This window comes from Pseudorca crassidens, chromosome 14 (genome assembly GCF_039906515.1).
Source record: "Pseudorca crassidens isolate mPseCra1 chromosome 14, mPseCra1.hap1, whole genome shotgun sequence".
Classification (NCBI taxonomy): Eukaryota; Metazoa; Chordata; class Mammalia; order Artiodactyla; family Delphinidae; genus Pseudorca; species Pseudorca crassidens.
In genome coordinates, this window is record NC_090309.1 from 60,698,777 (window position 1) to 60,722,716 (window position 23,940).

General features: G+C 40.9%; 1 protein-coding gene across 1 annotated transcript in view; it reads right to left on the reverse strand.

Moving 5' to 3' along the window:
- Window positions 1-23,940, reverse strand: part of TMEM178A (transmembrane protein 178A) — a 248,029-nt gene that overhangs the window by 180,154 nt on the left and 43,935 nt on the right. The window contains exon 4 of the mRNA XM_067703195.1: window positions 1,268-1,484. The gene's annotated coding sequence lies outside the window, so the exon portion shown is untranslated. The remainder of the gene's footprint in view (window positions 1-1,267; window positions 1,485-23,940) is intronic.

Here is a 23,940-nt window from a genome sequence, read left to right on the forward strand (position 1 = left end):
AAACCAGGTGAGGGCTTGAACTCCGGCCAGAGAAGCAGGGTGTGTGACACTTGAGGGAGCTGAGTGGGAGTCATTAGGACTACACTCAGGCAGGGAAGAATGGGGTGTGGTGTGCCCATGAAAGGTGGGTGTGAGCATTCCAGAGCCTCGATAATGTTAATGAAAGAAGCTTTGGTAAATATAGACTGTAAGTCATTCTGACTGTCCTCAAACGTTTTCTCCAGCTGAGCTTCTGGTTCTTTTAAAGCTACAACATAAGGACATTCTCAATAAAGTTGAAGTTAAGAAACAGCCTCAGGGACTTCCCTGGCGGTCCAGTGGTTAAGACTCCGCTTCCACTGCAGGGGGTGAGGGTTCAATCCCTGGTCGGGCTGCATGGCCAAAGAAAATTAGAAACAAAACGAAAAAAATAGCCACAGATTGGACGAGATGATAGCTGTGTTTTGGAATCATAGTAGCTGAAGTTAAAGCAAGCGCTCCAGGCCTTCATCAACTTGACTTTCTTCCCCTCACTTCTAGGAAGGCTGTAAACCACTCTACTGTGTCCTTTCGACCCTTTATTTCCTGGAGTGCGCTGGAGCCAGTGTGTGCCACCTCCCAACCGCGTGTTCAGTTAACCTCATGGCAGCTCACAATCAGCCATGGTGGGAGTATTTATACTATGGAAATTGGCCAACACTACAAATCAGAGCTTTATGTTTGTTTCTGGAGAGCCAGTACACCATGTACTGTTGCTAAAAGTCCTTATATGGGAGAAGGGACAGTGAACTGAGGATGAAGGATGTCCAGGGGTGGGGGAGGGATGGTGAAGCCCAGAGTGTCCAGAGGGAAGCGGTAGATTGCCAGGATTGGGTCTGCCTGCCTCACAAATACCGCCCCCTGCAACACAAGCCTTGCATCCAATATTTCACCTGCTGTGTGTCTACGACACATGGAGATATTGCTTTCTGTTCACTGGGGCGAAGCGGGGTGAACTTGTTTTGAGGTTTCTGGTGCAGGTATAATAACGTAGGTACAGAATGTTTTTTTCTATTACGGATTTTAAAGTGTTTTCACAGAGATTCAATCCCACTTTTCCTCTTCCAACCTCCCCTGCCTCCTGGCTTCCCCGCCACCCCCTTCCAACAATACGTGCTCTCTCTCCTTCCCCTATATGTGCTTCCCACTGACCTTCGGATGCAACATCTTATCTATTATAAAAATATCCCTGAGCCAGATAATTATTACTCCCTCTAGAAGGGAGTTTTTTATTGTACATGTAAATCACCTGGAGAATCTTGTTAAAAAGCAGATTCGGGGCTTCCCTGGTGGCGCAGTGGTTGAGAGTCTGCCTGCTGATGCAGGGGACACGGGTTCGTGCCCCGGTCCGGGAAGATCCCACATGCCGCGGAGCGGCTGGGCCCGTGAGCCATGGCCGCTGAGCCTGCACGTCCGGAGCCTGTGCTCTGCAACTGGAGAGGTCACAACAGTGAGAGGCCCGTGTACTGCAAAAAAAAAAAAAAAAAAGAAGCAGATTTGCATTCAGTAGGTCCGGCTGGGCCCTGAGATTCCTCATTTCTAACAAGCTCCCAGGTGATACTGACGCTGCTGGTCAGCAAATCTCTCTCTCAGTAGCAGAGCTGTCGGCTGGACACGTTAATCAACATGTCTCCAACAGTTGTCTCGCGCTTCTACCGTTTCTACTTTAAGAAGTTCCACCTCCATTTCTGGAAGAGGCAGCGCCTCCCAGGCTATTGGACCAGGAGGAGGATCATAACCCAGCAATCAAATCTATATGCCAGGCGGGCTGGATTCTCTTTCAAGAATCTGAGCTAGAATGCTGTCCTAGCCTGGGTTCCCCCACAAAACAGAGCCTGAGACAGAAGTTGGCACATAGCAATTTATGTGAGAATCCCATAGAATAAGAGGGCAGGATATGGGGAGCAAAAGAAGGAAGGAATAAAAAGCAGTACTAGGATGTATTTGTTCTTGAACTGATCCTGGCAAGGCGCAACAGGCACTCAGTCTCATGGGACGTGCCAGTGGGCCTTCTGCTATGCATCTCATTACTATCTCAAGCATTTATATGGCCTTTCCTTTACGAAATTACTGATTAAATGCTTGATAACCCTTTACTTTCCAGTTTTCAAATAATTACTTGGCTCCCTAGCATGGTTAGTCACCAATAAATTCTATTTTATATGATTATGAACTCATGGATTTAAATATATTTAATGCACTTCAATCCACTGCAGTTATTATTCTAATGGGTGCTCAAATTATCCCATCTTTGGTCAGTGGAAGCTTATTCCTGTTGGTTCCTGAGTTTTGTGATACAACCCCAGTAGTCTTTTATGGCTTCCTTCTTTTCTGGTATGATAAGATATCCAATAGAACTTTCTGTGATTATGGTAATGCTCTGTATCTGCACTCTATGATGCTTTAGCCACTAGCCACATGTAGCTATTAACTATTTGAAATGTAGTTAATACAACTGAGGAACTGAATTTTAAACTTCATTTAACCATTGATTGATTTTATTTTAAATAGCCACATGTGGCCAATTGCCACCATATTGGCCAACACTATTCTATTTTGTAACAAATGAAGAAACTTAGGTACAGAGAAGCAGTGGGATTTGTCTGTGATGTAGTTCAATCCTTATCATTAGAATCGTGCAGGGAATGACTGCCTCTAAATAATCTGGGAAACGTTTAAAATACTGATTTCAGAGCCTCACCCTCAGATATCCTGATTCATTACGTATGAGGTGGTGCTCAAGAATCCGTTGTTTTAAAAGTTGTTATTTTAATATTACCATGCGGGGACTTTCCTGGTGGCGCAGTGGTTAAGAATCCACCTGCCAATGCAGGGGACACGGGTTCGAGCCCTGGAAGATCCCACAAGCCATGGAGCAACTGAGCCTGTGTGCCACAACTACTGAAGCCCTCATGCCTAGAGCCCGAGCTCTGCAACAAGAGAAGCCACGGCAATGAGAAGCCCGCACACCACAACGGAGACCCAACACAGCCAAAAATAAATAAATAATTAAAATGTTACCATGTGATTCTGATGAGCAGCTAGGTTTCAGAACGATTATATTAGATTACTGGAATGTAGTATTTACGTTACAGCTATGGTTCATTGAAGATCATTCCAGTGAATCAACTGTACATCTTTAACTCCTTGTGGTAAGTTTCTGAAGTCAGAGGATCCACAACACTCTGCTAGTTATGGGATCAAGAGCTACAGGTGCTTACAGAGGCTCTCCTCTCTCTGGCTTCAGTACAGGTCTCTGGCCTTAGTCTGTTTTCCCTGCTATAACACACATACCATGGACTGAGTAGCTTATAAACAGTAGAAATTTATTTCTCACAATTCTGGAGGCTGAGAAGTCCAAGATCAAGGCACCGGCTGATTCAGTGTCTGGTGAGAGTCCGCTTCTTATACATCATCTTTTCACTGAGGCCTCTTTTATAAGGGCACTAATCTCATTCGTGAGGGTTCTGCCCTCATGACCTAATCACCTCTCAAAGACCCCCACCTTCTAATACCATCACCTTGTGGGGTAAGAGTTCAACATATGAACTGGGGGAACAGAAACATTCAGATCATAGCATGGCCCGCATTCATGCATAATTTTAAAAGACACAAAGCCAAGCCAAGGGCGGACAGCCTTCACCCTCAGACCAGCCTTCCTAACCCACTGTACCTTCTGTGTATGTCCAGAATTGTGAAAGATCTAAGATTTTACCCTGTTTACGCAATAACCAGTTAGCTGCCACAGATTCATGGATGCTGGTAGAAGACCCAAGACTCCTGGGCCAAAGACAAAGGACTTCATTACATTCTACACACAGAGCAACATGAGATTCATGTTCATGTCATTTCCCCTTGCCCTCCTCCAATCCCAAGGGGGTGACAGGGTAGCCCATGTGGATACCACACACACAGTGGGTTTCCAACACAGCTGAAGAACCCCAGTCTTTTATAATGGGCTGCCCAACTTTGCACTTGCCCAACTTTGCCCCAGAGGGAGACACTGTCTTTATTATAAAGTACAGAAAACAAAGCTTCCTTCTGCTCCAGAGGGAAGATACTATCTCTATCTGCCAAGGCTGTTCAATATAAAAATACCCCTGAAAAGACAGTCTCAACAAAAGGCTGCCGATGCCTTTGCTTGAAGACATGCAGAAACATGAAAGACCCATGGAGAATAGTCTCCCCACAGTGTACACCCCAGGGCTCTATTCTTGGTCCATCCTCAGCACAGTGAACCTGAACCAAGACTAAAGTACCTAGAAGGAGACCCTCTATGTTCTCCCAGCTAGGATGGTTTTGCACATGGCTCTGTCCCCTAGCAGGAGGTCGTAATGCATAGAAGAGCAGCCTCTAAAGTCACACCATCTGGGTTCGCATCTCAGCTATGCCACTTATTAGCTGTATGTCATTGAGAACTTTATTTAACCTCTCCATGCCTCAATCTCCTCATCTATAAAATGGGAATATAATAACACCTACCTTGAGGTTATTATAACAATTACATGAGATTACCAAATTATTATAAATATTACGTGACATTGTAAAGATTACATGTAAAGTATTTAATACAAGTTTCAGAGCGAGTCCTCTGTAAATATTAGCCATTGCTATTATCACTCTTTTATTATTCATGCATTCTCATGACTTTTCCTACCATGGTAGACCTACTTGCTCATATAGAGCTCCAACACTCACTCGCTTTTTTGGGTTTAGCTAAAATGTCCAGTTCTGACCTGTGTCTTCCCACTGCAACCTGAGAGCCAGTGTGACGCCCTGTTGGGTTTGCTCTTTTCTAGCATGGGCACACTATGGCCTAATTAGCCACATACAACCTGCCACCTGTTTCTTTTAATAGTGTTTTTGGAACCCAGTCACATCTGGTCATTTACATATCGTCTATGGCTGCTTTAGAGCAACAACAGAGTTGAACAGTAAAGACTAAAATATTTACCATTTGGTCCTTTAAAGAAAAAGTTTGCCAATCCTTGCCCTCTTCTATTCACAGCCTGTAAACCAACCCCATGCAACAGTCTTGGGGTTATTGATCACCAAGGGGACCAGGTAAGGGTGGAGAAGAATCACTACCAGCTCTCTTCATTTGAAAAACAACTCCGAAGTACTGTTAGTAGAGAAGGCATCAATTTAACCTTTTAAGAGCAGTGCTTTATATTATCCTTCTCTGAATTGGACTATTGACATACTTTATCATTTGGCTAATATCCATCCAGCAAGCAAAACGTTAATAAACTTTCTTTGTGTAAAGTTATTGGCTTAAAAACAGAAGACTATTTCTAAAGGAAACTTTCTTTGATTAAAGGATTTTATCAAAGAGGACTCTAAAAATAAATTAGCCTTTCAAATAAGAGTAAATATAGAAAGAATTTATCACTTTCATTTTCTCCACAAATACCTTTGACATGTTAATAACCGCCTAATGAAGACAGACATTAGATGAATATTTATGATGGCCATGGTTGATGAATATGATCCATGAACTATGCTTTGAATACTGGATTTCAGAACAAAGTCATAAGATACAGTTAGTCATCATAATTGAATATGCATTGAATGACCACTTTATATTAGGCCCTCAACCCACATAGAACTTTCAACTTCCTTTGTGCAATACTTTTTCAGGGCAGAGAGACAGAAAGTTACTTGAGAAGTCCAACTCTGACCAAATAACAACATAGATGCTTTTATCATGTTCAGAGGGCAGGCTTCAACAGCCTTCTGAAAGCAGCCCCAAACCCAGAAGTGCAAAAAGCGTGAGTGGGGAGGGAGTGTTTGGTAATTAGTGTTTTTTTGTAACGAAAACACTATAATATTTTAGAAGAGAAAAACTCCCTTTCTCCCTGTACCCCAGTCCATTTGCTCTTTTGTGTGTACATTTTTGTGTACTCCCATTTAGACTTCATCCAAATGCATCCACATGTGCACGTACTCTGAGAGTCTATCCCGATAAAAACCATTTTTAAAATGTGTACAGAGGTTTATCCACAACATGTTCATCACAGAGGAATCAACAGCATCACGTATCAGAGCTGCAAGCGGCTCTCAAAACTTGCTATACATGGGCACCACCTGGGAAGTTTGTTTTTTTTTAAATACTAACATTCTGGGCCCCCCTGCCAAACATCCTGATTTAATGAGGCTGAGGTGGGATCAAGGGTTGGCTATTATTTTAAAGCTCCCCCAGGTAATTCTATAATGCAGCCAGGCTGAGAGCCATTGACTGAGCCCAGTACCTTAATTTTACAGGTCAAATACTGAGCTCTGGGGGTGTACTTCAAACCTGCTGCCTTTTCCCCGGCCTGGATCCCTGGAAACAACAGCAAATAAACAGCCTCTATGAAAAGGAAAATACTCAAAGCGTTCCTTGGGTGGGCAGGTTGGATGTACTCCAGGGGTCTGTGCATAAGGATTTAGCCCTTGCAAAGCATAGAACAAAACTTTCTTGAAATATTCAAGATCTATAAATAGAGGGTCTGGTATCATCCCTTAGGTGGAGCTGCACCTTTGACCTAGTTAGAATATATTGTCCGAATGTTTGGGATCGTGTTCTCTCAGCCATCCTCTCCTGAGAGCATAGGCTCCAAAACTGAAGTTTCCGCTCTTCTCTTTTCCCTGTGGTTGAAATTTAAAGTGCTTCTGTGTCGTCTCTCCCTTTGGGAATAGCCTATGGAACTGGAGATTAATCATTATGCAAATATTAAATACTTTGAAAGTTCAAGAAAGGAAGGGAACTTGTTTAAGCAATCCTGTTATTGTAGTTTAAACGAGAGATAACAAACAGCGGTTGCGATTTGACCTGCATTCAAATTCTGTACAGTTTATGTGATTTCAAATTATATTTAATTCTTCTTTGAGATTTATATGTACCCTTGCCAAAACTTCTGGATTCCCATAAATCTCCAGATACATTGTCCCTCACCCGGCCTGTCTGCACTTCCTCCCAGACCTAAAGGCTGTTCTGGGAAAAGAGATTAAAACATTTCTCTCTTGGAATGTTAGTTTGACTGAGATGTTATTTAGATTTTTAAAATAGCCTAAATGCCTGGGATGATCTGAAAGGAAATGCTGCGGAGTGTAATGTTGCCTAATAAATAGGGCAAGTCATGCTCACTCAGGCACAGCCTAGAGGGAAAAACAGTCTTCACTCTTATCCTGAAGGTCAAAACTCCTTGGGTTCACTTGTCATATTTTCTCCGTGTCCTCACGGGTTTCTAAACAACAGACTGCTAGTTAATAATTCTTTATATTAAACTTCCCCTGTTCAAATCACTGGGTGGTTTCTCTCTCTTGATCTGACCCATACTGATACCAGGCCCTTGCTAGACACTGAGTTCCCCAAGAGCAAATGAAGTGCTCTAGGGCTGGGACTGGGGTGAGGTAAGCAAGGCACATAGGTTCATGGCCTTGCAGTGTTGTTCAAGTGCAGGGTGGGCACCTGAGGGTGGGCACCTCCTATAATGCTGGGCCCTAGGTCACTTGTTTGCCTCTCCCTAGTCCAGGTCCTGCTTTTTTTCCTTTCCTTTCCTTTTCTATTCTTTTTTTTTTTTTCCAGAGCTTAGTCTAACATATTCCAGAGAATTCTAGTTAGTACTTGTTATCGACTGAATGTTTGTGTGTCCCCTCCCCTCAGTACACATATTGAAGCCCTAACCTCCAATATGATGGTATTTGGAGATGGGGTCTTTGGGAAGTAATTAGGTTTAGATGAGGTCATGAGGGTGGGGCCCTCATTTGGGGATTAATGACCTTATAAGAAGAGGAAGACAGAGAGAGAGCTCTCTCTCCACATGCATTCGCCAAGGAAAGGCCATGTGAGCACAGAGAGAGGCCAGGAAGTGGGTCCTCACCAGGAACTGAATCTATTAGCAACTTGATCTTAGACTTCCCAGTCTCCAAGACTATGAGAAATAAACGTCTATTGTTTCAGCCATCCAGTGATGGTATTTTGCTATGGCAGCCTGAGCTAAGACAGTGCTCAATTAGCATTTAGTGAAAGGCTGAATTACTTTTCCCTTTCAGAATCATTTCTCTAATTCAGCTTAAGAAAACAGTTGAATCTAGAAGCAGTACAGGGTGATGTTCAAAACTGAGACTCCGAAGTCTTGTAGACCCAAGGTAAAACCTACCACAGCCCTGATCCAGTTATTCTCTGTGCCTCAGTTTCTTTAGCTGTAAAGTAGACATAATAATACCTACTTGATGGAGTTGTGGAAAGGATTAAATAAGATTATGCATGTAAAAGACTTAGCTCAATGCCCTCAAATATCAGCTTGTAGTGCTGATAAGTAAGCTAAAGTTACTCCCCATCAAATTAACCAAAACTCCCCCTACTCTGAGGCACAAAATAAGGAAATTAAAAACCAAAATTCAGTATGTCAGTAAGTAGTCTTTCAGAGAGGGTCTAAAATCACAAAAGTTGAACATTGCCTCTCTGTGTTCCAAGAGCCAAACAAAAGCCAAAGTAAACAAAGTTTAGGAAGGAACGTAAAAAACAGAGCAATGGCATCAGTCGCCTTTCCCATAAGAGAAGAGACTGGTTTAGAGTAAATGTTCAGTCAGTTCTTTTTCTTGTTTCCCTTTCAAAAAGTTGAAACTTTATTCAAATTCAATTCAATGAGGATATTTAGTGCTTCTTCCGTGTTCCAGGAATTATGCTAGTTAGTAAAGATTCAAAAATAAGATATCCTTGCTCTCCAGCAGCTGAAGGTCTTGAGGTACAGACATAAGTATGTAAACAAAGCAAAGGTTATTTTGAGTGACGGTTACTCTGAGGTGAAGGTCACAGGTTCTGCAGGAGAGAAAGAGGGAACTGGCAAGGTCAGAAAATCACTCCCAGAGAGAAAAAGGTAGTATTTGTATTGCTATTGCCCTGCAGAAGTGGAAAGGGAAAAATGGAAGGCATGACTCGCATTTTTCAAGTGACTAGAGGAAGATGGTGTTTTGTCTGTGATGTGACCGACAAGGGTGTAATTTCCAAAATATACATACAGCTCAATAACAAGAAAAAACAAACCACCCAATCAAAAAAATGGGCAGAAGACCTAAACAGGCATTTCTGCAAAGAAGACATACAGATGGCCTATAGGCACGTGAAAAGAAGCTCAGCTTCACTAATTATTGGAGAAATGGAAATCAAAACTACAATGAGGTATCACCTCACACCCGTCAGAATGGCCATCATTAAAAAGTCTACAGGGCTTCCCTGGTGGCGCAGGGGTTGAGAGTCCGCCTGCCGATGCTGGGACACAGGTTCGTGCCCCGGTCTGGGAAGATCCCACATGCCGCGGAACAGCTGGACCCATGAGCCATGGCTGCTGAGCCTGCGCGTCCGGAGCCTGTGCTCCGCAACGGGAGAGGCCACAACAGTGAGAAGCCTGTGTACCGCAAAAAAAAAAAAAAAAAGTCTACAAATAATAAATGCTGGAAAGGGTATGGAGAAAAGGGAACCCTCCTACACTGTTGGTGGGAATGTAAATTGGCACAGCCACTATGGAAAACAGTATGGATGTTCCTTAAAAAACTAAAAAATAGAGTTACCATATGATCCAGCAATCCCACTTTTGGGCATATCCAGAGAAAGCTCTAATTTGAAAAGATACATGCACTTCAATGTTCATAGCAGCAGTAGTAACACTAGCCAAGACACGGAAGCAACCTAAGTGTCCATCAACGGATGAATGGATAAAGAAGATGTGGTATACACATACATAAATATATATATATATGTATATATACACAATGGAATATTACTCAGCCATAAAAAAAGAATGAAATAATGCCATTTGCCTCAACATGGATGGATCTAGAAATTATCATACTAAGTGAAGTAAGTCAGGAAGAGAAAAACAAATATCATATGATATCACTTATATGTGGAATCTTAAAAAATGACACAAATGAACTTATTTATAAAACAGAAACAGACTCACAGACATAGAAAACAAGCTTATGGTTACCAAAGCAGAAAGGGGGTGGGGGAGGGATAAATTAGGAGTTTGGGATTAGCAAATACAAACTACTATACAAAACAGACAAACAACAAAGTCCTACTGTATAGTACAGGGAAATACATTCAATATTCTGTAATAAACCATAGTGGAAAAGGTATGAAAAAGAATATACATACATATATAACTGAATCACTTTGCTGCATACCAGAAACTAACACAACATTGTAAATCAACTTTACTTCAATTAAAAAGTAATTATCTGAAACTTGTTGTTAGAGTATTTGTTCATTCTGAACTAATGATATTGACAATGATAGCTGCCACTTATTAAGTACTTACAATATACTAGGCATTTTGTATGCCTTAATTCATTTCAATCCTTTCCCAAACCCTGGAAGGTCAGAATTATTATTACCATTTTACAGCTATAGGAACTGAGGCTCTGTGAGATTAGGTAACTCTCAGCCAGAGTAATAGAGCAAAGACCACCACCTTCCCCAGCTCTGCTCTTGGCCTCCTGCTGTTGCCTTTGTCCAATTTCTAATAATCTCTGCTTGTATACAAAATCACACAGGGCCCATAGAGCATTTCTAAACCTAAGCAAACATGACCTAAATGTCTTCATGAAACACTGGCTATTACATAGGCCAGATTCAACCAGCTTTTATTTACAACTGAAAATTATATTTTAACAGAAAAATAGATGTGCTACCCAAACCCAATCAACTTATTATATCACATCTCTAAAACAGGTCTACCAGGTTATTAATTGCAGCCACAAAGAATAACAAAAGAAAATGTTCTTGGATTTATACCATCCTCAGCCCAATTAGTAAGGCTTCCAGCACATAGCCTAACACACTATTCTGTCTCCTTCCCTTCCTCTGGTACAAGTTGTAGAAATGAAACAGTGAGCTGTGCAGGCAGATCAGGAGAGAACAGCTGGAAAGCAAGGTATCCAAAAACAACGGGATAGAGAATTACAGGCTTATCACCCACAGGCGTGGCTCACAGTCCTCTCCAAACCACCTCTTGAGAGACACAATTGCCAGTTGTGGTTTCACCCAGGAACTGGCCTTGGCCCAGAGCCTTTCATTCACTTGGCCAGGGACACTACACACCTAAGAGGTCATTCCCAGCCAATAGATATGCTCTCCATGGTCCCTTTAATCAAGCCCTGTATTGATGTTGGAGATAAGCTCATTAAAAGTAACCAAAGGACAGAACTGGGAACCATGGAAGTAGGATAGGAAGAGTAAGCTACATAAAATGGAAGCCCTTGGAACAATTGTATGAAGAGCCCCAGGGAATAATTTTGAGGTGGAGGTTAGAGGGAAACAGGACATGTCTACTTAGATTCTGGCACTCCAAAAAGAGAATTTATGACATTTGAACACACATTTCCTAGTTTGGGAAGGAATAATAGTGAGATGAGATTACTCTATGCTGAGCACTTTGCCCAGTCCATAGGAAGCACTCAATAAAAAAGAGCTGCCACTACTATTATCATTAAAAATTTGCTCCTGGGCTTCCCTGGTGGCGCAGTGGTTGAGATTCCGCCTGCCGATGCAGGGGACACGGGTTTGTGCCCTGGTCTGGGAAGATCCCACATGCCGCGGAGCGGCTGGGCCCGTGAGCCATGGCCGCTGAGCCTGCACATCCGGAGCCTGAGCTCCGCAACGGGAGAGGCCACAACAGTGAGAGGCCCGCGTACCGCAAAAAAAAAAAAAAAAAAAATTTGTTCCTTATCATTAAGACCAGTTAAGGATGTTATACAAGATATAGTGCATCTGTGTATATACGGGGCTGCCAAGGTGGGTATTGTGGTAGGCTTAAAATGGCCCTCCTGAAAGTACCAGGTCCTAATCCCTGGAAACTATAAATGTTACATTATTTGAAAAAATCAGTCTTTGCAGGTGAGATTAAGTTAAAGATCTTGAGATGGAAGAGTTTATTTTGGATTACCTGTGTGGGCCCTAAGTGCAATCACACGTGTCCTTATAAGAGAGAGGAAGTTTACACACACACACACACACACACACACACACATGCTGGCAATGTGAAGATAGAGCAGAGAGAAATTTAAAGATGCTGGCCTTGAACTGGCCTTGAATATTGGAGTGATGAAGCCACAAACCAAGGAGTACTAGCAGCCACCAGAAGCTGGAAAATGCAGGGAATAGGTTCTGTCCTGGAGCCTCTGGAGGGCACATAGTCCCGCCAGTACTGAACTTAGCCCAGTGATACCGAGATTGGACTTCTGACCTCCAGAACTGTGAGATAATAAATTTTGATTGTTTCAAGCCACCAGGTTTGTGGTTTCAGTAGCCACAGAAAACTAATACAGGTATTAACTGGCTTTTCAACCTAGCAAAACTTATGGGTAAACTGTTGTCCAGCATGAGGCCTAGCTAATAGGTATTAATTGGATTATGCAGTTTCAAAGGTATAGGCAATGATGTGCTGATAAACCAGTACTCTGGAGAAAAAACAAAACAAAACCAAACCCTGATTTTTAGCAGATGCCAACTCCTTTGCTATAAATACTCCCACCATGGCCCAATTCCAAAGATTTAACATCTGGCTCACACAATTCTTTAGTACTGAACAATCAGCTCCCACAAACTGGTAGGAGCTGACTTCAGAACCTCCCTGTAGAGGTGCTCCAAACCACTAGCAAAATTGCTCTCAAACTGTACTGAGCATAATTTAATTTCTCCTTCATAATCCTAAAGGGTACTTCATGGTATTGTAGTTCCTGAGAGTCAACATGGGGAACATTAATTACCATTGCACTGTGTACGTGCAGAGTTGCTAATGAACAGATTTGTGGTGGATAGATTAAACACCGAAGGGCTGAGAAGGAAAAGGCAGAACAGAATGTCCCATCGGTTGTTAGCTGTATGGTTTTATTCCTTGGGGAGCTCTGGAAGGAATCCAGCAGAGGCTAACCCCTTCCTTAGGTAAATTTATTGTAGTGTAAATAGTAATAACTGTGACAGAAATCAAAATCATTTTCTTTCAATGGAATAAGGCTTTACAATTTTCAGAGTGAATTGGACTTTCACCTTGAGGAAAATAGAATAGAGGCTTTATCTCCAGAAACAAATGAAGTGTGTAAAATTCAGTCTCTCTCTTCAGCCTCATTCTACTGACTTCTCAGTAGCATTCCAGTTGCACATATCTGGGGCTTGGGAAATTTTCCTAGCTCTTGGGAAGGAAATTAACGAAAACATACAACATCTCTGGCAAGAGGCACCATTTCACACAAAAACTTTCTTGCAATAACTTCACATATTGCTTCCCCCGGTGGAATCACTGTCTCTAGGGAAAGCTTGGGTCTAAAACAACAACTCTGTTTTTAATGAAAGTGAGAGCTGAATGCTAAAACCAGAAGCCTTTATTTCTCAAGGAGAAGTCTCCATCTTAAAAATCACTTTTTAACGGATGCCGACACGACAGAGATAAGTTCTTCCAGATTTTTTTCTTTATGTTTTCAGAGCATAAAAACATTTTAAAACTTCTTGAGTCAAAAAAATAAGCAAATATGGTTACTACTTCTGCAACTCAACAGTGTTTCCTATAGATGAAATATTCCAGAGTATCTGCTATTTACTGATACATGAAATTGGAGGTGGTGGGTGGTCACTGGAGAAAGATTGGTGGTTATGTGATTTATTCCTCAGTTAGGTTATGGGAATCAATGCTTTCAAATTTCAAAATTGCTTTATATGGCATATATGTATGCCATATATGATATATATTATATATGTAAATATATTAATATTTATTGTACATATTATATAAATAAATTATATATATTTATGGAAATAAAAGCCATATAGTTATTAGCCATCGTTGCTAGTAAAGGACAATAAAACCATTTCAATATTAAAGGATGAGGTTACCACTTGTGTTTCAATATGGATGTAGTGCATGCCCTTTATGTTCCCATGTGTACAAGGACCAGGATCTGAACCACAGGCTGTACTTCATGGTGTACCCTATTTATAAAAGATTTTCAGAATGCCTTTGTTGATCATCACAGTAATGAGATGGTATTAAGATGTTTGACAAACGCCTACTGCAGGCAACATGTTCATTCCTTAGAGGAAGGGGAGGGTCAGAGCTAGGAGGGTGAAGGACCAGATTTATGAAGCTTCAGTCCCTTCACCAAAGAGTGACAGGGAGCCAGTTCAAGCTCTCTGACTGTCCCATAGGCATTGTGGTATAAAAGTAGATAATTTGCTGTGAGCTTAAAATACAAAACCAGTAACCACTCTTAACTTTGCTACTGGATTGACTAATTGTTTTGCTTGTGAAATTATGTATACCTTGCAGAAAATTTTAAGAAAATCTTTGCAGTGTACATCAATTGAGCCCCCAAAATGACTTCCCTCTATTATAACACAAATGTCTGTCTGTAACAATTTTAACTAGCACTTTCCCACATGTGAGTGTGTTCAAAAACCTCTAAAAAGATTCTAATAATCAGATGTCAAATACAATGAGGTAGGAGGAGGAAGGAAAGTATGGAGAAGTAACAATTCACAGATAATCCAGTAATGCAACCTCTTAAATTAAAATATATAATCTCAACAGCTACTCCAAGAATTCCAAAGCATGTTCTTGCTCTTGGATAAAATCAGTAACAAAAAATGAGATGGTCAAAAGATAACAGCAAAAAGCGATCAGGAGAAATCATGATTTTGTAATATCCCCAAGCCAAAGGAACAATCCCCAAAGAGTGAGAGGAGCGGCTTCCCTGGTGGCGCAGTGGTTGAGAGTCTGCCTGCCGATGCAGGGGATACGGGTTCGTGCCCCGGTCCGGGAAGATCCCACATGCCACGGTGCGGCTGGGCCCATGAGCCATGGCCGCTGAGCCTACGCGTCCGGAGCCTGTGCTCCGCAACGGGAGAGGCCACACAGTGAGAGGCCCGTGCACAGCAAAAAAAAAAAAAGAAAAAAGAGTGAGAGGAATGTGGGTTTGTGGATTAAGATATAGACCAAGGTTTGAATCCTGGGTGTCCATTTACAAGCTGTGGAATAACCTTGGGCAATTCACCTAATTCCTCTGAACCTTAATTTCCTCACTTCTTTTTTTTTTTAACAAAAATTTTTTTTAATTAATTAATTTATTTTTATTTTTGACTACCTTGGGTCTTTTTTGCTGTGTGCGGGCTTTTCTCTAGTTGCAGCGAGCAGGGGCTACTCTTCGCTGTGGTTCGTGGGCTTCTCATTGGGTGGCTTCTCTTGTTGCAGAGCACAGGCTCTAGGCGTGCGGGCATCAGTAGTTGTGGCACGTGGGCCCAGTAGTTGTGGCTCGAGGGCTCTAGAGCGCAGGCTCAGTAGCTGTGGCGCATGGGCTTAGTTGCTCCGCAGCATGTGGGATCTTCCCGGACCAGGGCTCGAACCCGTGACCCCTGCACTGGCAGGTGGATTCTTAACTACTGCACCACCAGGGAAGTACCCCTCACTTCTTTTTTTTTTTTAACATCTTTATTGGAGTATAATTGCTTTACAATGGTGTGTTAGTTTCTGATGTATAACAAAGTGAATCAGCTATACATATACATATATCCCCATACCATCTCCTTTTTGCCTCTCCCTCCCACCCTCCCTGTCCCACCCCTCTAGGTGGTCACAAAGCACCAAGCTGATCTCCCTGTGCTATGCAGCTGCTTCCCACTAGCTATCTATTTATTCCCTCACTTCCTAAGTAAGATAATTACACCTACTTCATAAGGTTTTTGAGAAGACGCATAGTAGAAGCTCAGTAATTCTAACTATCACCCAACAGATAGGAAAGTCTGCTGTGTGGTTCTCTCTGAGGCTATGGGTGAGTGGATAAGGATGCCTCTAGCTGATGTGTGTCAGGGGATATAGCTGTTCTGAGAGGCAGGAAGGGTTGGGAGTGTGTGAAGGCTCCCCTGCTCCTATACTTCATTTGTATACTTTTGTCACCACCACAGGAGTCACCTGGCTGTGGTTAAGCCTTCACTGAGATGGTATGCATCATTCCAATTCCCATCTGGACGGAGGAAGGCCCAGAACTATTGACCTGCCTCTCAGCAAAGATTCACCGACTGGCCCCCTCCAGGAAGTCATCTGAGGGGCGGGTGTCCCGCGGTGCCAAGAGGCCTTGCAGCTGACAGCATACATTCTTTGCCCATTCTATGGATCTTGTACTGAGAGGCAGAACAGCACAGTAATAAGGAGGACAGGTTTTGATGTCAAACAGACCTATTTTCAAAGCCTGCCTCTGCCATGTGCCACCTCTAAGCCACAATCTTCTAAACAGTAAATGATGATCATAATAGCATTTACCTCACAGGGTCATTAGGAAAATTAATGGCCAGCATATACTGAGTGCTGTCTCCATGCAAGTACTATTCTAAGGGCTTTGTTTAATTTAACTCATTTTTCACTTCAACTCTGTGAAGTATTTAGCATCCCCATTTTACAGATGGAGAAACTGAAACACAGTTTCCACTGCTTGCCCAAGGAACCAGAGCCATATTAGTTTGGCTCTGTGACCGTGTTGTTAGCTACTCTGCAACCTGGCCTAAGGAGAATAAATGAAATACGTACATACAGCACTTAGCAGTGTCTGGCACTTAGAAACCAATCCACGTGTGGTAGTAGTGTAGTAAGTTTAGCTACCATGCATCTGATACTGCTTTATGGATTCCTGTTGGGTTGCTACCTGAACCTCTGTTGGTATGTGTTCACAGCATTTGTAGTCTGGCTCATCAGTAGATAAAGCCATGATGCAGATTTTGGGGGGCCATGCTGGCTGCATTTTCCCAAGTCACTGGAACTATCAGTGAACGGCTGAGCAGACGGATCAATAGGACCTGCAGTAACTGTTATTCATCCCCTGGGTAATTTGGCACTTGATCTCACCAAACCATTGAGAAATTGGATTTGTGGGCAACTAACTTCAGAAATGATGAATCTTGGCAAAAACTATATGGCCATCATTTAGGCTAATAAATTTTTCTATGTGGTAATTCCCTATGTGAGTTACAAACTTAGTAACATAATTTGAAAGGAAATTATTTTGTGTTCATGGTTGTGGGAACAGGAGAGTAAGAAGAGAGGGAAAGTTAGAGGTTAGCAGTATAATTCTGCAAATATCCCAAGTGGGGAAAAAAAAACCAAATGACAGAAGAAGGAACTATTAAGGAAGATGCAATTGCATTCTTATTGGATATATTTTTTATCACCATTTACTCCATGTCTTGTAGCTTTTCTGAAAATCAAGACTATCAAAGGGATCATAAAATGATTCCACTCTGCATCAACTGTTTTTTGTAGAGGAAAGAACGAAGGTTCTCAAGCACTACCACCAGATGGGCTGGCATTTTAATACCAGTCTTCATACTTACCAGCTGCGCAAATCTGGCTGCATTACTTAACCAATGTGAGCAGAAATTCCCTGACAGCTAAAATTCAAATAGTATCCCTCATCCAACAAATTTGCGGCAAGGATTAAAGTGTGTTAAAGTTTTGTCACATAGGAAATGCTCAGTAAATGGTAGTTAATGTTGTTATTACTATCTTAGATTGGTTTCTCTTTAAATAAATGTCTGTGACTTAAATGAGGAAGCTCGTTCAAGGCATATATCCAGATAGTTCTTAAAGGGATTTTTTTCATCCAAATTATATGCATCAATATTGTTTACTTGAGTGGAAGAAATTCTAGAGTGGAGAACTGACTTTTTAATGACCAGACAAAATTAGTCAGGTAAATTATCCAATCAGTACAGGAGAAAAAAAAAAACAGGGTTCAAAGGTTTCTTTCCCCCCTCTGCCTATGGGTTCAGTTTACTGCTGCAACCCTCTAATTTGCTTTAGCTGTGGAGACATGGCCATTCCATTGCCAGTTTTACCCAGAAACTGGAACTATATTTCAAAATAGGACAATTGGATTTAGAAAATTACTTTTATACGAACAGAACTCATTTATAACTAGTTATTCAAATATCCAGTGATGGCATAATAAAAATTTAGGGCCTCCATTTAATTAAACGCTCCGGTTTACTCTTCCCTGAAAGTAGTTACACACATTTGGGAACAGCTCTCTTTCACGTATTTAAAATCGCATCTAACATTAAGACAGTAATTTATTAAGAAATAACCTGCTGGGCTTCCCCGGTGGCGCAGTGGTTAAGAATCCACCTGCCAATGCTGGGGACATGAGTTCGAGCCCTGGTCCGGGAGGATCCCACATGCCGCGGAGCAACAAAGCCCGTGCGCCACAACTACTGAGCCTGCACTCTAGAGCCCACGAGCCACAACTACTGAAGCCCGTGCGCCTAGAGCCCGTGCTCCACAACAAGAGAAGCCACCGCAGTGAGAAGCCCGCGCACCGCAACGAAGAGTAGCCCCCGCTTGCCGCAACTAGAGAAAGCCCGCGTGCAGCAACAAAGACCCAACGCAGCCAAAAATAGAAAAAGAGTAACCTGCTGATCTGAAAGTGCTGATGTGATTTCAAAATGTATTTAGGATGAATCCAACTCAATGAGGCTTACAGGCATAGATTTGAGGAATAAGAAGCTTATAGGATTTTCACGGCTACCTCAAAATGGCAAATGAAGAAAAATTGCAGAAATCAGGACTACATGTTGTAATCTAAAAGGAACCTTCCTACAGACTGAAACAAATTTGGAAAACAAATGAATGGAAGGTTAAACAATGAAGTCTGAGTAATATTACTTGTTTCCCTGTGATTAAAGCCTAACAGGAACCGTGAGTCAGAATGTAAACACATGCTAGTTATAGTGGACCTCACTAGTTTATACTTTGGTAAACCACAGCTGCCTCAAACTTACCATTGAAAAGGTGTTTTGGGGAAATGAAACTAGCCAGCACTTTTTTTTCATGCATGTGATATATTATTCATAATAAGTACTTCTTATGATAGGAGCAAGCATACTTATAATATTCTAATGATTCTGCAAGATATATTTATAATATATGATCCCCTTCACCTGAAACTAATATAATATTATGAGTCAACTATACTTCAATTTAAATATATATATAGAATTCTTTTATATTTCTCATACCTAATTCACAAAATATTCAAGCATTTCCCGTTATGTGCTGAATTTTACAGTCTAAATTTTTAGATGCCTTCCTTTTTCTGAGCTGGCAGCTTTACTAATGCACTACTACAAACATACATTGCCAGTGTCTACAGCCAAATGCTAAGTGATTTCTCTGCTTTGTTAGTAATTTTTATCAGCTTTTATATGAAACTTCCTTTCTGTAGGTCTAACTGAAGACCAAAAGATAAAACCTCCTTTTCTATACTTTAAGCTAATTTTCACTAAAGTATCCTGTCATCAGAAACCAACTACTAAGTCTAAAAGACCTTCCGTGATTTGGACTTTTCATTCACTCCTCAGACTATATTAACTACCTCCTGTGCACCATGCCCTGGCGTTACAGTAAGACATGAACTCTGCTCTCAAACAACATTCAGCTTATTAACAGAGACATGTAAACAAACCATGGCAAACACAATGTGCAATATATCACATACAAGAGGTAGGTAGAATGGAGGCCCAAAGGAGGAAGTAGTCAATTTTCACAGAAAAAAAAGTAAAGAAAATTCTAGAAGGCTTCATGGAGGCACTGACACAAAAGGTAGTCTCTTAAATGTAGATGAAAATCTGTGGCTCTCAGTGGTTGTTCAATTTACTTGCATGTTCAATCTACTTTTTTTAATCAAAAAATGAATTGTTTAAAAAAAAAACATAGGATTCTACATCTCTGTCACCTACTCTCTTATACTGTTTTACTTCCTATTCCTGACATTCTGTTTCTTCCAGCACCTATCTTTTTTTTTTTTTAAACATCTTTATTGGGGTATAATTGCTTTACAATGGTGTGTTAGTTTCTGCTTTATAACAAAGTGAATCAGTCATACATATACATATGTTCCCATATGTCTTCTCTCTTGCGTCTCCCTCCCTCCCACCCTCCCTATCCCACCCCTCCAGGCTGTCACAAAGCACCGAGCCAATATCCCTGTGCCATGCGGCTGCTTCCCACTAGCTATCTACCTTACTACGTTTGTTAGTGTGTATATGTCCATGACTCTCTCTCGCCCTGTCACAGCTCACCCTTCCCCCTCCCCATAACCTCAAGTCCGTTCTCTAGTAGGTCTGCATCTTTATTCCTGCCTTACCCCTAGGTTCTTCATGACATTTTTTTTTCTTAAATTCCATATATATGTGTTAGCATACGGTATTTGTCTTTTTCTTTCTGACTTACTTCACTCTGTATGACAGACTCTAGGTCTATCCACCTCATTACAAATAGCTCAATTTCGTTTCTTTTTACGGCTGAGTAATATTCCACTGTATATATGTGCCACATCTTCTTTATCTATTCATCTGATGATGGGCACTTAGGTTGTTTCCATCTCCGGGCTACTGTAAATAGAGCTGCAATGAACATTTTGGTACATGACTCTTTTTGAATTTTGGTTTTCTCAGGGTATATGCCCAGTAGTGGGATTGCTGGGTCATATGGTAGTTCTATTTGTGGTTTTTTAAGGAACCTCCATACTGTTCTCCATAGTGGCTGAACCAATTCACATTCCCACCAGCAGTGCAAGAGTGTTCCCTTTTCTCCACACCCTCGCCAGCATTTATTGTTTCTAGATTTTTTGATGATGGCCATTCTGACTGGTGTGAGATATCTCATTGTAGTTTTGATTTGCATTTCTCTAGTGATTAATGATGTTGAGCATTCTTTCATGTGTTTGTTGGCAGTCTGTATATCTTCTTTGGAGAAATGTCTATTTAGGTCTTCTGCCCATTTTTGGATTGGGTTGTTTGTTTTTTTGTTATTGAGCTGCATGAGCTGCTTGTAAATTTTGGAGATTAATCCTTTGTCGGTTGCTTCATTTGCAAATATCTTCTCCCATTCTGAGGGTTGTCTTTTGGTCTTGTTTATGGTTTCCTTTGCTGTGCAAAAGCTTTGAAGTTTCATTAGGTCCCATTTGTTTATTTTTGGTTTTATTTCCATTACTCTAGGAGGTGGGTCAGAAAGGATCTTGCTGTGATTTATGTCATAGAGTGTTCTGTCTATGTTTTCCTCTAAGAGTTTGATAGTGTCTGGCCTTACATTTAGGTCTTTAATCCATTTTGAGCTTACTTTTGTGTATGGTGTTAGGGAGTGATCTAATCGCATACTTTTACATGTACCTGTCCAGTTTTCCCAGCACCACTTATTGAAGAGGCTGTCCTTTCTCCACTGTACATTCCTGCCTCCTTTATCAAAGATAAGGTGACCATATGTGCGTGGGTTTATCTCTGGGCTTTCTATCCTGTTCCATTGATCTATCTTTCTGTTTTTGTGCCAGTACCATACTGTCTTGATTACTGTAGCTTTGTAGTATAGTCTGAAGTCAGGGAGCCTGATTCCTCCAGCTCCTTTTTTTGTTCTCAAGATTGCTTTGGCTATTCGGGGTCTTTTGTGTTTCCATACAAATTGCGAAATTTTTTGTTCTAGTTCTGTGAAAAATGCCCGTGGTCCAGCACCTATCTTGACTTCATTTTTTCCTTTTAAGTAACTAATCAGTTTTGCTATCAACATGAAAATTCTTTTAAAAATAGTTATGGTACAACCCAGTGATGCCTCACCTAGGTATGTAACTCTCACAAGGAGATATGTACAAGAATGTTTATTCCTGCATGATTTGTAAGAGGAAGATAACAGAAACAATTCAAAGATAAAATGTGGTCTTTTTATACAATGGAATACCATAAAGCAGTTTAAATGAATAGAAGATGTATATTAATCCATGTGGAGTGAGAACTTGAGAAGAAAGTATAGAATATATTATTTAATAAAGATGGAAAACAGGCAAATCAACACTATTTATTGTTTATGGATGTGTATATAAAAATTTAAAAAACACACAAAAATTAAAACTGGAGATTCAGGATAGGTGTTACCTCTACAGATGTTAGGAGAGGAATGGGACAGATTAGTTACAGGGGCTTTAACTACATGTGTAAGATTTTATTTTGGAAAGAAGGAAGAGAGAGAAAAGAAAGAAAGGAAGAAAGGGAGGGAGGGAAGAGACGGGGAGGAAGAAAGAGATCTGGAGCAAATATGGCAAAATTTTATTATATGACTGAGTTGGATGGTTGATACATGATGTTCTGTTATATCATTCTCTATAGTTTTCTGTATGTTGGAAATAATCTACAGTAAAATGAAAGATGTGCTAATCTTTATAACATCAATCTTCAGTGTTATTAACCAAATCTAATAGTCAAACAAACATTTTAAAGTAAAAAATTAGCAAACTGAACATACAATTTTCTAATTTTACTAGTAAAGAAACATACTTGCTTCTAGGGAAGATACTATGTACAGTGTAACTTTCCCACTCCCCTTCTAGAGCATCCTTAAGGAAGACGAAGTGGGTGTCTTGGACATGCTGGTGCTTATCAACTACTCTGCTGTGAACCAATTTGTGAAAGAGCTCCTGAAAGACCAGTGAAGGATTGACAATTTGCTCAACCCTTATTTACACCTTTTTTTTTCAAGTCCCCTCAGAATTTTTAAGAAGAGTTTCACAGTTCAGCAGGCCTCCAAATGAAAAAGCTTAATGTTAATTCATTTGTTAATAATCAAATTATTAGTTCGAGAGGCCAAATTAAAGCCTCAATATGGCAAATCAAGGAACCAAGGTCAAATCCATATTGGGTCTCTGACATCAAAATAGGATGAAGATCTGAAGAGTGGCCATTTGTAGGGAAAAGAGCCCAGGACTGAGAGAATGGAGATCTAGCTCCTGGGGCTAACTGCCACCCAGTAGTAGGGTGGTTTTAGAGTATTTGCTTAACCTCTCTCTGAACCTTCATGTCCTTGTCCCATAAAGTAAACTATTGAATCTGATCATTCTGAAGTTCTTTCTAGGTCTAAAAAACTGTAATGTGGTATCCTAAATCACAGCAAGATAAGAGCACTTAGATTAAACCATGGGTAATAAGAAATTCTCATTAGAGATTTTCACAAGTCTAATAAATGAGGTAGAAATATGTCTCTAGACCTAAGCTTAAGCAAATCTTTTCCCCTTATTCCCCAAAAGAGGAGGTAGAGATGGAGAATATATATGATATAGAAATTAATATAGTCTCTTTGTAATCTGCAAGAAATCATGGAAAACTAAAGCCAGAAAATGGAAAATGCAAATGCAGCCGTTCCATTAACCTTTCTGAAGCTTTTATGTACAAGGGCACTGTTAAGCGCTAAAGGATACAGTCCTAGCCCTCAAAAGCTTAAGATTTTGTAGAAAAGGATTTGGATGCTAACTACATTTTTATATGTAATAGAGGCATATAAAAATGTGTTACAGGACCGAATAAGAGCACTTAATCCTGACTAGGGAAATCATGGAAGGCTTCCTGGAGGAAATAAGGTTTAAACTAAATTCTAAAGGATAAATAGGAACTAGCTGAGGGAAGAAGCAAGTAGGAACCCCACATGAAAATGCAGAGAAGGGCAATTCCCTGGAGGTCCAGTGGTTAGGACTCTGCACTCTCAGTGCCGAGGGCCTGAGTTCAATCCCTGGTCAGGGAACTAAAATCCCACAAGCTGCATGACACGGCCAAAAAAAAGAAAATGCAGAGAAGTAATATGAGAGCATTGTAATTTCAGTAAAGAGCAACTAACGTGGTATGGCTATAATTCAGAGTAGGGGAATATGGCAGGAAATGAGCGTGGCAATTTAGGCAAAGGTCAGATCATGAAAGGTACTGATTGCCAAAAAAAGGACTTTAGGTTTTATCAACAGTAATGAAGAACCACTTAAAACCAAGGATAGGGATCAGATACAAGGTGAATTTTAGCTAAATTTCTCTGAAAGCTCTGTGGGTGATAGATTGGAGGTGTGAGAGACTACAATCAGGAAGACCAGGTG